This window comes from Bombus vancouverensis, chromosome 9 (assembly GCF_051014615.1).
Source record: "Bombus vancouverensis nearcticus chromosome 9, iyBomVanc1_principal, whole genome shotgun sequence".
Lineage (NCBI taxonomy): Eukaryota > Metazoa > Arthropoda > Insecta > Hymenoptera > Apidae > Bombus > Bombus vancouverensis.
In genome coordinates this window covers 4,695,611-4,708,891 of record NC_134919.1, presented here as the reverse complement: position 1 = coordinate 4,708,891, position 13,281 = coordinate 4,695,611, and positions in this window count along the sequence as shown.

Below are 13,281 nucleotides of genomic sequence, written 5' to 3'. Positions count from 1 at the left end.
ATTACGTTATGTGGTATAACGTTATAACGTATTACGTTATATGGTATAACGTTATAACGTATAACGTTATATGGAATAACGTTATGACGTATTACGTTATATGGTATAACGTTATAGCGTATTACGTTATATGGTATAACCTTATATACTATGACGTTATAATGTATTACGTTACATGGTATAACGTTATATGGTATGTCGTTATAACGTATTACGTTATATGGTATGACGTTATAACGTATTACGTTATATGGTATAACGTTATAACGTATTACGTTATATGGTATAACGTTATAACGTATTACGTTATATGGTATAACGTTATGACGTATTACGTTATATGGTATAACGTTATAGCGTATTACGTTATATGGTATAACCTTATATACTATGACGTTATAACGTATTACGTTACATGGTATAACGTTATATGGTATGTCGTTTTAACGTATTACGTTATATGGTATGACGTTATAACGTATTACGTTATATGGTATAACGTTATAACGTATTACGTTATATGGTATAACGTTATATGGTATGCCGTTATAACGTATTATGTTATATGGTATAACGTTATAATGTATTACGTTATATGGTATAACGATATATGGTATGACGTTATGACGTATTACGTTATGTGGTATAACGTTATAACGTATTACGTTATATGGTATAACGTTATAACGTATTACGTTATATGGTATAACGTTATAACGTATTACGTTATATGGTATAACGTTATAACGTATTACGTTATATGGTATAACGTTATGACGTATTACGTTATATGGTATAACGTTATAACATATTACGTTATATGGTATAACCTTATATACTATGACGTTATAACGTATTACGTTACATGGTATAACGTTATATGGTATGTCGTTATAACGTATTACGTTATATGGTATGACGTTATAACGTATTACGTTATATGGTATAACGTTATAACGTATTACGTTATATGGTATAACGTTATAACGTATTACGTTATATGGTATAACGTTATGACGTATTACGTTATATGGTATAACGTTATAGCGTATTACGTTATATGGTATAACCTTATATACTATGACGTTATAACGTATTACGTTACATGGTATAACGTTATATGGTATGTCGTTTTAACGTATTACGTTATATGGTATGACGTTATAACGTATTACGTTATATGGTATAACGTTATAACGTATTACGTTATATGGTATAACGTTATATGGTATGCCGTTATAACGTATTACGTTATACGGTATAACGTTATAATGTATTACGTTATATGGTATAACGATATATGGTATGACGTTATGACGTATTACGATATGTGGTATAACGTTATAACGTATTACGTTATATGGGATAACGTTATGACGTATTACGTTATATGGTATAACGTTATAGCGTATTACGTTATATGGTATAACCTTATATACTATGACGTTATAACGTATTACGTTGTATGGTATAACGTTATAATGTATTACGTTTTATGGTATAACGATATATGGTATGACGTTATAACGTATTACGTTATATGGTATAACGTTATGACGTATTCCGTTATATGGTATAACGTTATAACGTATTGCGTGATATGGTATAACGTTATAACGTATTACGGTATATGGTATAACGTTATAACGTATTACGTTATATGATATAACGTTATATGGTATGCCGTTATAACGTATTACGTTGTATGGTATAACGCTATAATGTATTACGTTATATGGTATAACGATATATGGTATGACGTTATAAGGTATTACGTTATGTGGTATAACCTTATATACTATGACGTTATAACGTATTACGTTGTATGGTATAACGTTATAATGTATTACGTTATATGGTATAACGATATATGGTATGACGTTATGACGTATTACGTTATATGGTATAACGTTATAACATATTACGTTATGTGGTATATCGTTATAACGTATTACGTTATATGGTATAACGTTATGACATATTACGTTATATGGTATAACGTTATAGCGTATTACGTTATATGGTATGACGTTATAACGTATTACGTTATATGGCATAACGTTATATAGTATGACGTTATAACGTATTACGTTATATGGTATAACGTTATGACGTATTCCGTTATATGGTATGACGTTATAACGTATTACGTGATATGGTATGACGTTATAACGTATTACGGTATATGGTATAACGTTATAACGTATTACGTTATATGGTATAACGTTATATGGTATGCCGTTATAACGTATTACGTTGTATGGTATAACGTTATAATATATTACGTTATATGGTATAACGATATATGGTATGACGTTATGACGTATTACGTTATGTGGTATAGCCTTATATGCTATGACGTTATAACGTATTACGTTGTATGGTATAACGTTATAATGTATTACGTTATATGGTATAACGATATATGGTATGACGTTATGACGTATTACGTTATATGGTATATCGTTATAACGTATTACGTTATGTGGTATAACGTTATAACGTATTACGTTATATGGTATAACGTTATAACGTATTACGTTATATGGTATAACGTTATAACGTATTACGTTATATGGTATAACGTTATGACGTATTACGTTATATGGTATAACGTTATAGCGTATTACGTTATATGGTATAACCTTATATACTATGACGTTATAGCGTATTACGTTACATGGTATAACGTTATATGGTATGACGTTATAACGTATTACGTTATGTGGTATAACGTTATATGGTATGACGTTATAACGCATTACGTTATATGGTATATCGTTATAACGTATTACGTTATATGGTATTACGTTATAACGTATTACGTTATATGGTATAACGTTATAACGTATTACGTTATATGGTATAACGTTATAACGTACTACGTTATATGGTATAACGTTATGACGTATTACGTTATATGGTATAACGTTATAACGTATTACGTTATATGGTATAACGTTATAACGTATTACGTTATATGGTATAACGTTATATGGTATGCCGTTATAACGTATTATGTTATATGGTATAACGTTATAATGTATTACGTTATATGGTATAACGATATATGGTATGACGTTATGACGTATTACGTTATGTGGTATAACGTTATAACGTATTACGTTATATGGTATAACGTTATAACGTATAACGTTATATGGTATAACGTTATGACGTATTACGTTATATGGTATAACGTTATAGCGTATTACGTTATATGGTATAACCTTATATACTATGACGTTATAATGTATTACGTTACATGGTATAACGTTATATGGTATGTCGTTATAACGTATTACGTTATATGGTATGACGTTATAACGTATTACGTTATATGGTATGACGTTATAACGTATTACCTTATATGGTATAACGTTGTATCGTATTACGTTATATGGTATTACGTTATATGGTATAACGTTATAACGTATTACGTTATATGGTATAACGTTATAATGTATTACGTTATATGGTATAACGTTATGACGTATTACGTTATATGGTATAACGTTATAGCGTATTACGTTATATGGTATAACCTTATATACTATGACGTTATAACGTATCACGTTACATGGTATAACGTTATATGGTATGTCGTTATAACGTATTACGTTATATGGTATGACGTTATAACGTATTACGTTATATGGTATAACGTTATAACGTATTACGTTATATGGTATAACGTTATATGGTATGCCGTTATAACGTATTACGCTATATGGTATAACGTTATAATGTATTACGTTATATGGTATAACGATATATGGTATGACGTTATGACGTATTACGTTATGTGGTATAACGTTATAACGTATTACGTTATATGGTATAACGTTATAACGTATTACGTTATATGGTATAACGTTATAACGTATTACGTTATATGGTATAACGTTATAACGTATTACGTTATATGGCATAACGTTATATAGTATGACGTTATAACGTATTACGTTATATGGTATAACGTTATGACGTATTCCGTTATATGGTATGACGTTATAACGTATTACGTGATATGGTATAACGTTATAACGTATTACGGTATATGGTATAACGTTATAACGTATTACGTTATATGATATAACGTTATATGGTATGCCGTTATAACGTATTACGTTGTATGGTATAACGTTATAATGTATTACGTTATATGGTATAACGATATATGGTATGACGTTATAAGGTATTACGTTATGTGGTATAACCTTATATACTATGACGTTATAACGTATTACGTTGTATGGTATAACGTTATAATGTATTACGTTATATGGTATAACGATATATGGTATGACGTTATGACGTATTACGTTATATGGTATAACGTTATAACATATTACGTTATGTGGTATATCGTTATAACGTATTACGTTATATGGTATAACGTTATGACGTATTACGTTATATGGTATAACGTTATAGCGTATTACGTTATATGGTATGACGTTATAACGTATTACGTTATATGGCATAACGTTATATAGTATGACGTTATAACGTATTACGTTATATGGTATAACGTTATGACGTATTCCGTTATATGGTATGACGTTATAACGTATTACGTGATATGGTATGACGTTATAACGTATTACGGTATATGGTATAACGTTATAACGTATTACGTTATATGGTATATCGTTATATGGTATGCCGTTATAACGTATTACGTTGTATGGTATAACGTTATAATGTATTACGTTATATGGTATAACGATATATGGTATGACGTTATAACGTATTACGTTATGTGGTATAGCCTTATATACTATGACGTTATAACGTATTACGTTGTATGGTATAACGTTATAATGTATTACGTTATATGGTATAACGATATATGGTATGACGTTATGACGTATTACGTTATATGGTATATCGTTATAACGTATTACATTATGTGGTATAACGTTATGACGTATTACGTTATATGGTATAACGTTATAACGTATTACGTTATATGGTATAACGTTATAACGTATTACGTTATATGGTATAACGTTATGACGTATTACGTTATATGGTATAACGTTATAGCGTATAACGTTATATGGTATAACCTTATATACTATGACGTTATAGCGTATTACGTTACATGGTATAACGTTATATGGTATGACGTTATAACGTATTACGTTATGTGGTATAACGTTATATGGTATGACGTTATAACGCATTACGTTATAGGGTATATCGTTATAACGTATTACGTTATATGGTATTACGTTATAACGTATTACGTTATATGGTATAACGTTATAACGTATTACGTTATATGGTATAACGTTATAACGTACTACGTTATATGGTATAACGTTATGACGTATTACGTTATATGGTATAACGTTATAACGTATTACGTTATATGGTATAACGTTATAACGTATTACGTTATATGGTATAACGTTATATGGTATGCCGTTATAACGTATTATGTTATATGGTATAACGTTATAATGTTTACGTTATATGGTATAACGATATATGGTATGACGTTATGACGTATTACGTTATGTGGTATAACGTTATAACGTATTACGTTATATGGTATAACGTTATGACGTATAACGTTATATGGTATAACGTTATGACGTATTACGTTATATGGTATAACGTTATAGCGTATTACGTTATATGGTATAACCTTATATACTATGACGTTATAATGTATTACGTTACATGGTATAACGTTATATGGTATGTCGTTATAACGTATTACGTTATATGGTATGACGTTATAACGTATTACGTTATATGGTATAACGTTATAACGTATTACGTTATATGGTATAACGTTATAACGTATTACGTTATATGGTATAACGTTATGACGTATTACGTTATATGGTATAACGTTATAGCGTATTACGTTATATGGTATAACCTTATATACTATGACGTTATAACGTATTACGTTACATGGTATAACCTTATATACTATGACGTTATAACGTATTACGTTACATGGTATAACGTTATATGGTATGTCGTTTTAACGTATTACGTTATGTGGTATAACGTTATATGGTATGTCGTTATAACGTATTACGTTATATGGTATGACGTTATAACGTATTACGTTATATGGTATAACGTTATAACGTATTACGTTATATGGTATAACGTTATAACGTATTACGTTATATGGTATAACGTTATGACGTATTACGTTATATGGTATAACGTTATAGCGTATTACGTTATATGGTATAACCTTATATACTATGACGTTATAACGTATTACGTTACATGGTATAACGTTATATGGTATGTCGTTTTAACGTATTACGTTATATGGTATGACGTTATAACGTATTACGTTATATGGTATAACGTTATAACGTATTACGTTATATGGTATAACGTTATAACGTATTACGTTATATGGTATAACGTTATAACGTATTACGTTATATGGTATGACGTTATAACGTATTACGTTATATGGTATAACGTTATAACGTATTACGTTATATGGTATAACGTTATATGGTATGCCGTTATAACGTATTATGTTATATGGTATAACGTTATAATGTATTACGTTATATGGTATAACGATATATGGTATGACGTTATGACGTATTACGTTATGTGGTATAACGTTATAACGTATTACGTTATATGGTATAACGTTATAACGTATTACGTTATATGGTATAACGTTATAACGTATTACGTTATATGGTATAACGTTATAACGTATTACGTTATATGGTATAACGTTATGACGTATTACGTTATATGGTATAACGTTATAACATATTACGTTATATGGTATAACCTTATATACTATGACGTTATAACGTATTACGTTACATGGTATAACGTTATATGGTATGTCGTTATAACGTATTACGTTATATGGTATGACGTTATAACGTATTACGTTATATGGTATAACGTTATAACGTATTACGTTATATGGTATAACGTTATAACGTATTACGTTATATGGTATAACGTTATGACGTATTACGTTATATGGTATAACGTTATAGCGTATTACGTTATATGGTATAACCTTATATACTATGACGTTATAACGTATTACGTTACATGGTATAACGTTATATGGTATGTCGTTTTAACGTATTACGTTATATGGTATGACGTTATAACGTATTACGTTATATGGTATAACGTTATAACGTATTACGTTATATGGTATAACGTTATATGGTATGCCGTTATAACGTATTACGTTATACGGTATAACGTTATAATGTATTACGTTATATGGTATAACGATATATGGTATGACGTTATGACGTATTACGATATGTGGTATAACGTTATAACGTATTACGTTATATGGGATAACGTTATGACGTATTACGTTATATGGTATAACGTTATAGCGTATTACGTTATATGGTATAACCTTATATACTATGACGTTATAACGTATTACGTTGTATGGTATAACGTTATAATGTATTACGTTTTATGGTATAACGATATATGGTATGACGTTATGACGTATTACGTTATATTGTATAACGTTATAACGTATTGCGTTATATGGTATAACGTTATAACGTATTGCGTTATATGGTATAACGTTATAACGTATTACGTTATATGGTATAACGTTATATGGTATAACGTTATATGGTATGCCGTTATAACGTATTATGTTATATGGTATAACGTTATAATGTATTACGTTATATGGTATAACGATATATGGTATGACGTTATAACGTATTACGTTATGTGGTATAACGTTATGACGTATTACGTTATATGGTATAACGTTATAACGTATTACGTTATATGGTATAACGTTATAACGTATTACGTTATATGGTATAACGTTATATGGTATGCCGTTATAACGTATTATGTTATATGGTATAACGTTATAATGTATTACGTTATATGGTATAACGATATATGGTATGACGTTATAACGTATTACGTTATGTGGTATAACGTTATATGGTATGACGTTATAACGCATTACGTTATATGGAATATCGTTATAACGTATTACGTTATATGGTATTACGTTATAACGTATTACGTTATATGCTATAACCTTATAACGTATTACGTTATATGGTATAACGTTATAACGTATTACGTTATATGGTATAACGTTATGACGTATTACGTTATATGGTATAACGTTATAACGTATTACGTTATGTGGTATAACGTTATATGGTATAACGTTATAACGTATTACGTTATATGGTATAACGTTATAACGTATTACGTTATATGGTATAAGGTTATAATGTATTACGTTATATGGTATAACGATATATGGTATGACGTTATGACGTATTACGTTATGTGGTACAACGTTATAACGTATTACTATATATGGTATAACGTTGTATCGTTTTACGTTATATGGTATTACGTTATAACGTATTACGTTATATGGTATAACGTTATAACTTATTACGTTATATGGTATAACGTTATAACGTATTACGTTATATGGTATAACGTTATGTGGTATAACGTTATAACGTATTACGTTATATGGTATAACGTTATAACGTATTACGTTATATGGTATAACGTTATAACGTATTACGTTATATGGTATAACGTTATGGCGTATTACGTTATATGGTATAACCTTATATACTATGACGTTATAACGTATTACGTTACATGGTATAACGTTATATGGTATGTCGTTATAACGTATTACGTTATATGGTATGCCGTTATAACGTATTACGTTATATGGTATAACGTTATAAGGTATTACGTTATATGGTATAACGATATATGGTATGACGTTATGACGTATTACGTTATGTGGTATAACGTCATAACATATTACGTTATGTGGTATAACTTTATAACGTATTACGTTGTATGGTATAACGTTATAATGTATTACGTTATATGGTATAACGACACATGGTATGACGTTATGACGTATTACGTTATATGGTATAACGTTATAACGTATTACGCTATATGGTATAACGTTATAACGTATTACGTTATATGGTATAACGTTATAATGTATTACGTTATATGGTATAACGTTATAACGTATTACGTTATATGGTATAACGTTATAACGTATTACGTTATATGGTATAACGTTATAACGTATTACGTTATGTGGTATAACGTTATAACGTATTACGTTATATGGTATAACGTTATGACGTATTACGTTATATGGTATAACGTTATAGCGTATTACGTTATATGGTATGACGTTATAACGTATTACGTTATATGGCATAACGTTATATAGTATGACGTTATAACGTATTACGTTATATGGTATAACGTTATGACGTATTCCGTTATATGGTATGACGTTATAACGTATTACGTGATATGGTATAACGTTATAACGTATTACGGTATATGGTATAATGTTATAAAGTATTACGTTATATGGTATAACGTTATATGGTATGCCGTTATAACGTATTACGTTGTATGGTATAACGTTATAATGTATTACGTTATATGGTATAACGATATATGGTATGACGTTATAACGTATTACGTTATGTGGTATAACGTTTTATGGTATGACGTTATAACGCATTACGTTATATGGAATATCGTTATAACGTATTACGTTATATGGTATTACGTTATAACGTATTACGTTATATGGTATAACTTTATAACGTATTACGTTATATGGTATAACGTTATAACGTATTACGTTATATGGTATAACGTTATGACGTATTACGTTATATGGTATAACGTTATAACGTATTACGTTATATGGTATAACGTTATAACGTATTACGTTATATGGTATAACGTTATATGGTATGCCGTTATAACGTATTATGTTATATGGTATAACGTTATAATGTATTACGTTATATGGTATAACGATATATGGTATGACGTTATGACGTATTACGTTATGTGGTATAACGTTATAACGTATTACGTTATATGGTATAACGTTATAACGTATTACGTTATATGGTATAACGTTATAACGTATTACGTTATATGGTATAACGTTATGACGTATTACGTTATATGGTATAACGTTATAACATATTACGTTATATGGTATAACCTTATATACTATGACGTTATAACGTATTACGTTACATGGTATAACGTTATATGGTATGTCGTTATAACGTATTACGTTATATGGTATGACGTTATAACGTATTACGTTATATGGTATGACGTTATAACGTATTACCTTATATGGTATAACGTTGTATCGTTTTACGTTATATGGTATTACGTTATAACGTATTACGTTTTATGGTATAACGTTATAACGTATTACGTTATATGGTATAACGTTATAACGTATTACGTTATATGGTATAACGTTATGACGTATTACGTTATATGGTATAACGTTATAGCGTATTACGTTATATGGTATAACCTTATATACTATGACGTTATAACGTATTACGTTACATGGTATAACGTTATATGGTATGTCGTTTTAACGTATTACGTTATATGGTATGACGTTATAACGTATTACGTTATATGGTATAACGTTATAACGTATTACGTTATATGGTATAACGTTATATGGTATGCCGTTATAACGTATTACGTTATACGGTATAACGTTATAATGTATTACGTTATATGGTATAACGATATATGGTATGACGTTATGACGTATTACGATATGTGGTATAACGTTATAGCGTATTACGTTATATGGTATAACCTTATATACTATGACGTTATAACGTATTACGTTGTATGGTATAACGTTATAATGTATTACGTTTTATGGTATAACGATATATGGTATGACGTTATGACGTATTACGTTATATTGTATAACGTTATAACGTATTGCGTTATATGGTATAACGTTATAACGTATTGCGTTATATGGTATAACGTTATAACGTATTACGTTATATGGTATAACGTTATAACGTATTACGTTATATGGTATATCGTTATAACGTATTAAGTTATATGGTATAACGTTATATGGTATGACGTGATAACGTATTACGTTATATGGTATGACGTTATAATGTATTACGTTATATGGGATAACGTTATGACGTATTACGTTATATGGTATAACGTTATAGCGTATTACGTTATATGGTATAACCTTATATACTATGACGTTATAACGTATTACGTTGTATGGTATAACGTTATAATGTATTACGTTTTATGGTATAACGATATATGGTATGACGTTATGACGTATTACGTTATATTGTATAACGTTATAACGTATTGCGTTATATGGTATAACGTTATAACGTATTGCGTTATATGGTATAACGTTATAACGTATTACGTTATATGGTATAACGTTATATGGTATAACGTTATATGGTATGCCGTTATAACGTATTATGTTATATGGTATAACGTTATAATGTATTACGTTATATGGTATAACGATATATGGTATGACGTTATAACGTATTACGTTATGTGGTATAACGTTATGACGTATTACGTTATATGGTATAACGTTATAACGTATTACGTTATATGGTATAACGTTATAACGTATTACGTTATATGGTATAACGTTATATGGTATGCCGTTATAACGTATTATGTTATATGGTATAACGTTATAATGTATTACGTTATATGGTATAACGATATATGGTATGACGTTATAACGTATTACGTTATGTGGTATAACGTTATATGGTATGACGTTATAACGCATTAAGTTATATGGAATATCGTTATAACGTATTACGTTATATGGTATTACGTTATAACGTAGTACGTTATATGCTATAACTTTATAACGTATTACGTTATATGGTATAACGTTATAACGTATTACGTTATATGGTATAACGTTATGACGTATTACGTTATATGGTATAACGTTATAACGTATTACGTTATGTGGTATAACGTTATATGGTATAACGTTATAACGTATTACGTTATATGGTATAACGTTATAACGTATTACGTTATATGGTATAAGGTTATAATGTATTACGTTATATGGTATAACGATATATGGTATGACGTTATGACGTATTACGTTATGTGGTACAACGTTATAACGTATTACTATATATGGTATAACGTTGTATCGTTTTACGTTATATGGTATTACGTTATAACGTATTACGTTATATGGTATAACGTTATAACTTATTACGTTATATGGTATAACGTTATAACGTATTACGTTATATGGTATAACGTTATGTGGTATAACGTTATAACGTATTACGTTATATGGTATAACGTTATAACGTATTACGTTATATGGTATAACGTTATAACGTATTACGTTATATGGTATAACGTTATGGCGTATTACGTTATATGGTATAACCTTATATACTATGACGTTATAACGTATTACGTTACATGGTATAACGTTATATGGTATGTCGTTATAACGTATTACGTTGTATGGTATAACGTTATAATGTATTACGTTATATGGTATAACGATATATGGTATGACGTTATAACGTATTACGTTATGTGGTATAACGTTATATGGTATGACGTTATAACGCATTACGTTATATGGTATATCGTTATAACGTATTACGTTATAACGTATTACGTTATATGGTATATCGTTATAACGTATTCCGTTATATGGTATAACGTTATAACGTATTACGTTATATGGTATAACGTTATATGGTATGCCGTTATAACGTATAACGTTGTATGGTATAACGTTATAATGTATTACGTTATATGGTATAACGATATATGGTATGACGTTATAACGTATTACGTTATGTGGTATAACGTTATATGGTATGACGTTATAACGCATTACCTTATATGGTATATCGTTATAACGTATTACGTTATAACGCATTACGTTATATGGTATAACGTTATAATGTATTACTTTATATGGTATAACGTTATAACGTATTACGTTATATGGTATAACGATATATGGTATGACGTTATAAGGTATTACGTTATGTGGTATAACCTTATATACTATGACGTTATAACGTATTACGTTGTATGGTATAACGTTATAATGTATTACGTTATATGGTATAACGATATATGGTATGACGTTATGACGTATTACGTTATATGGTATAACGTTATAACATATTACGTTATGTGGTATATCGTTATAACGTATTACGTTATATGGTATAACGTTATGACATATTACGTTATATGGTATAACGTTATAGCGTATTACGTTATATGGTATGACGTTATAACGTATTACGTTATATCGCATAACGTTATATAGTATGACGTTATAACGTATTACGTTATATGGTATAACGTTATGACGTATTCCGTTATATGGTATGACGT